A 5,969-nucleotide genomic window follows, 5' to 3' on the forward strand; every position below is an offset into this window, starting at 1 on the left:
AGAGGAATATTACAGGCTTGTCTGAAGAGGTGGGTTTTCAGAGAATGCTTGTCGGTTTTAAGACTAGAGGAATGTCTTACTGTGCAAGGGAGGGAATTCCACAAAGTGGGTGCAGCCCAAAAAAAGTCCTGAAACTGAGAATGGGAGGTTGTGATGAGAGTAGAAGAGAGACACAGATCTTGTGCAGAACGGAGGTGTCGAGTTGGCAGATATTTTGAAACAAGTGAGAAAATGTATGTTGAAGTAATTTTGTTGATGGCCTTGTATGTTAGTAGAAGGATATTATATTGGATTCATTGAAAAACAGGCAACCAATGTGTAGAGCCTGACAGAGTGACTCAGAAGATGTTAAACAGTTTGCAAGGAAATTCAATCTAGCTACGACGTGCAAAATAGATTGTAGGGGCTCAAATCTGATTTTGGGAAGACCAGTAAGGAGGGAATTACAATAGTCGATGCGGAAGATGATGAGTGCATTAATTAAAGTTTTTACAGTGTCTTGTGAGAGATATGTACGTATTCTGGAAATCTTTTTTAGATGCATGCAATATGATGTAAATATAGAGTTGATGTTGTAGTGAATGCCTATTTGCTGTTTTCTGGAGCTCATTTTTAAATGCAAAAATGACCTTCTGAGGAGTTTCAGGACCTGCCTGATTGGTCTTTTTCTGTGTTTACTTTTTCATAGATAGCAGATGATTTCTCTCTATACAATTAGGGACAGGTATTGTTCTCTGGTTATACAGCACAGTTTGCTTAAACAGGAAAGATCACAATCCAGACACATTATATTTAAATTCACAATGCAGTCCTCTGTAATTAAACATAGAGCTATATCTGTGGACCTTTTCCCCATCTTAACACGTGAGATCTCCTGTTGTGATACATTCACACAGGGCTGGTGGGCAATAATCCTTTTGCGTAGCCAGAAACAAAGGATTGGAAGAAAAGAAAATCATGCTGGCAGACATTTTAACTACTTACAAAATAGAATTTGTACAAGTTTAAATATGATTGACAAATACGCTGAGTTGGAGGGCTTGAAAAAGTATATGTTTTTATAGTCCACAATTTGTGAGAAACGAGGTGCAGACTGGTTAAGGTGATATTAATAACTTGTTTCATCACATATGGGTTACACTGTATATAGACATTAGTCCTTATTGCTTGGGCTAAATATTGGTGGCGTCTTCAGGCTCAGTTTCAGGAACAAATACATTTAGTGAATGAGACATGAGCGTTCTATTTACACCAGCAGAAATGCTTGTTCTTAGTTTACAAGTTTTGGGTCTAGATGGACTACATCAATGTTTGTAATAGATGGAAATTATATTAGTCCACAATGTCCAAGGTGCCCAGCCCCTGTTTTTATATATAATTTAAGTGTCATATTCTCATATCCTTGCTGTGTACCTCTTCTTAATTACTTTTGAATGAGAAAATTGCAAAAGTTATTTGTTCTTTTCTTAATGAAGACCATTTGTATATTCTGAGATTCTAACTCAGTCAAGATATAGCTTTAGGAATAATAATGGAATAATGGGGCCTAGAGTTTCACCACCAAGTACAACCATGGCTGCAAATCCATCATCTCTAATCACTACTGCAACTTACCCAGGAAGAGCAGATGATCATAAATGCAAAACACTCATCATCAGCAGCCTCCAATGTTTTACCGAGACTTATATAGGCCTGGAGGCTTTCGGGAATTAACTGCAAGTGTCTTGACTAACACAAAGTTCACAATACAAAACATTACATAGAAACAGGAGAGTCATCAACATTCATTATAAACATTCATTTATATAGCGCTGTCACGAGCCGTGGCTTCACTACAAGCCGCTGCGGCTCACCTGTTTCTGGTGCCCAGTGTCCCGGCCGTCATCATGACGATCGGGAAGTCACTTCCTCCTTGTGTTGGCCGTTACCAGGGCAATGGGACCCTTTCTTGGTCAGTGCCGCATCCTAGCATTAGAGACCACTGAGTATGTACACATCGGTAAACAGGTAATTTTTGAACAATAATGTTGCATGTGCCTGCATCTGTTTGAAACCCTGGACTAGTTCCACTACATGCCCTAACTCTCATATTTAGCCCTTCTGGGGTGATTTAGGAGTTCTGTCCCTATTGATTAAGTAACTCCTTGGGCACACTATGATGCTGGCTCCTCCTGCTCCCTGATTGGCTATCTTGTGTATTTAATGCAGGGAGGGCTTAGCCTGTGCCAAGTATATCGTCCATGCTCTTCATTAGCTGACCTCCTGTGTCTCAGTATTTGGTCCTGGCTTTATTAGTAGACCCTGCTTGAACTCTGATTGCCCTGACATCTGGCTTGTTACTGGATATCCCTGCTCGCTGCCAGCCCTAATCCTTTTGGCCTGCCTCTGACTACTCTGCCAGCTACAGACCCCTAGACTCCTTGCTACCAGTCCCTGTCCCATTGCGCTACTGCTGCCATAAGATAAACTCTTAGTACGCCGGGCTAAGACCTGTGGGCATACAAGTACCTGCGAGTACATAAAATTCCAAGGGAAAGGCTGCTACTAAAGGTGAAGACCTCAATACTATCTGTCGTGAACATAGAGATGGCAGTTATTTAAAAGGGATAATTCATAACTGCAGTGTAAATAGGTGATATCAAATGAATCTATTGATAAGTTACAGTGTAAGATTTGCAGTCAGAGAGTCTGATGTAAATTTATTGGATGGCTTTGCACATCCCAGTGTGAAAAGGTAGAAATGTCACCTAGGGGGTCAGCTTCAAAGGACTCCCGGGGTGAGATCTAGACTATTTGTGACCCTTGAATAGACTTTTAGGTACCGCTCAGCATGTGGTCTGGCTCAAAGAGGCCATTTGCTGATATAGCCTATATGTAATACTGTATAGACAAAAAGAATTCAGTTTTAAAATATGCCAAGACTTTTGGAATATATGATAAGATATCTAATCAGGGAGTAACTAGAGGGGCTTATCCCTGACACTATCTGTTCTAAAAGTTCATCTTAGTAGCCGTTAGACCTAGCAAGTGCCAGAATATTCCATAGTATTTTATAATTGGGAACGAACACAGTAATAAAACAATACTGGGTAATACAGCCAGATAGGTAAGAGGACCGTGTTCACAAGCTTACAATCAATAGGACAATGGAGTTTGATACATGAGTTACATGCTACTTATTGAGCGTTAGCTACCAATGAAACAGGAATTGAAGCATTGAGCTCATGGGTTTAATTCCAGAAAGAATATTACAGATTATCAAACAAAGCAATATCAAAATAAATGAACATATGAAAAACATTACATACCAACAATGATGGACTGGGACATGAAGGGCCAAACGGGGGAATGCAATGGTAGGGTGGGTGTTGAAAGTGGGCATGGCCAGCTGCCAAAAGTACTGTGGCTAGTCGCCAGCCACTAAGGGGAGTGGAAGAAAGGAGAATAACTGACCTATTCACTGCACTGGAGTGATTCTTCTTCCTTCTGGCAAAGTATCAGAAGTAAAGATGAATGAAACATGTGACCATGTCAGCGAGTCTTCTTTACTTCCAATATACCTCACAGGATGCCCCTTAATTGGGGAAGAGATAGGGATGGTCCATCAGACAGTAGAGCCACCTGGTACACCAATCTCAACCTGATGAACCAAAAATGACAATTGTATGCAACATTCATCTAAAGTAAAGGAAAAAATAGGTGTGGAAAAGCAAAATTAATGAAGCAAAGCTGTATTCATGAAGTTGGCCAGGTGATAACAGAACAAATATGCCTTTTTGCTCGTTGTACTGGGGTGATACTAATACAGTAATACCCATCACTCTAGAGTCTACCTAAAATAGATATTATGTTGAAATTGAGCAAATTTTGTATCTAGCCCCTAATAATCACATGAAGAAACACTGTAAACATGTTGTGTAACTTTGGGCTTATGTAGCTTTTTCTACTATCAACTTTATCATTTACATATATAAATATATACATATATATCTGAGTGATCCCCTTTTAAGAGGATCCATGGAAGCTTATAGCATTCTACAAGAGTGTCACGGTGGAGATAGCAGCACCTGCAAGTATTGGCACAGCTAAACAAGGAGGCGCGGAGTCTAACACGCCGCAGGTATTCACCAGGGACCCCCGCAAGGAAGTTTGGACTTCGCGGCGAACGACGTGCAGGTCGCGGCCCTCCCAGGTAGCTACTTGCGAGATGGTGGGCTATTCGTGGTCGTGCAGGCCGAGCAGATGAAGTACCAAATCAGAAGGCAAAGAGGAGTCAGCAGGCCGAGGTCAAACCGGAGTATACAATGCAGGACAAAAGGGAGATCCAAAAGTGAGGTCAGAGGAAGCCGGGTCAGTAACAGGAGAAGTCAGGCAAATAGTAGATAACTGTAAGCTGGAACGCTGGAGACTAGTTAACTAGTTGCTCTGGCACCCTAATGGTGTCAGAGCAGAGTATGAATAGGAAGTGGTCAGTCCTCATTGGTGGGCAGCGGGTCAGCGGTCAGATGCTCTGACCGCCGACAGGAAGTCCAAAAGCGCGTCCCGTTGCTATGGCGACAGGCACGCCTGCGCACCACGCCGCCGGAAGACGCGTCCCTGTTGCTTGGCAACGGGGCGCTCAGAAGGAGACAGACGTCCGTCCCTGCCTAACGAGGAGGCGCAGGGACGGTGTCTGACAAAGAGTTTAGTATAATAAGAAATGACTGTCACATTACAGACAATTTATATAAGCTGCTCCATCATTTTTATACTGTAAAACCAATCCTCCTTTTAAAAACAATTCCAATAGTGCATTTTATCTCCTTAGTTCTGAGACAATATATAATGGGATTTTCAACATGCGGGAAGTATGAGTATAGACAGAGAATAAGAACATTCACATCAGGGTTAAGGATCAATTGTGTGTAATTGACGATGTACACAGACACTCGAGGGATGAAGTATAAGCTAATAACAAATAGGTGTGTGGTACATGTGTAAAACGCCTTCTGCAAGCTATCAGCGTGGCCAGATAAGTGGATAGTTTTAATGATAATTATGTAAGACAAAATGATAAAGAATAGTGGAGTGAGGAGAGCACACAATGCAAGAACCAAAATAGATTGCCGTGTAGAAGTGACGTCTACACGCGCCACGCGCAGGATAGAGGATGTGGAGCAGAAGCAGCTGATTATTTTCTTCTGTCCTTGAAAAGGAAGTTGTGCTACCAACAAGACAATAACCGATGCAATGTTCGCTGCTAAGAGCCATGAGAAGAGACAAGTAGCAATGGTTACTTTGTGGGTGATGATAGAAGGATATCTCAACGGTTTACAGATAGCAGCATAACGATCACTAGCCATCAGCATAAGGATGAAGGAATCCATAGTGCCCAAATAATGGACAGAAAACATCTGCAAGAAGCATTCCACAGAGGACATTTCTCCTGCTTCAAACTAGTACTTGGCGATGATCTTTGGCAAGGTGAAGGTGTCAAAGAGGAGGTCAGATAAAGCCAGGTTACCAATAATGATATACATGGGTTGGTGTAGGTGGTCACTTACAAGTATCAGAAGGATGACAGCACCGTTAGCTATAAGTGATAGGCTGTAGACAATAAACATTGGTAATGAAACCAGAATATGGAAATTCTGTGACACTCCTGGAAAACCAATGAGTTCAAACTAAAAATCCTGAGAATAATTTGCCATTGATTCATCTGGATGATCCTCTCTGAAGCACTGCTGGGGGAATAAGAATATGGATGAGACCACAGAAGACAAAGCAGGTTCCTAATCCATTATACAGTACGTTGTTTAGTGATGAATATGATCTGTAAAATGGACACTAAAATGAATATCTGTCACGCTGTAGGCCTATCAAGGCTGAAGAGAAATAGACACTAACCGGTATTAGCGCAACTGGTCAAACAGGCGCGGAGTCTAATGTGCCCCTGGTGTTCACCAGGGACCCCCGCAAGGAGGTTTGGA

The 5,969-nt window shown here is 41.8% G+C and overlaps 1 pseudogene; it reads right to left on the reverse strand.

Moving 5' to 3' along the window:
• Positions 1-4,745: 4,745 nt before the first annotated feature.
• LOC142139334 (olfactory receptor 56B34-like) lies at positions 4,746-5,690 on the reverse strand (annotated as a pseudogene).
• Positions 5,691-5,969: the final 279 nt, after the last annotated feature.

The sequence above is a fragment of the Mixophyes fleayi genome, chromosome 2 (assembly GCF_038048845.1).
Source record: "Mixophyes fleayi isolate aMixFle1 chromosome 2, aMixFle1.hap1, whole genome shotgun sequence".
Classification (NCBI taxonomy): domain Eukaryota; kingdom Metazoa; phylum Chordata; class Amphibia; order Anura; family Limnodynastidae; genus Mixophyes; species Mixophyes fleayi.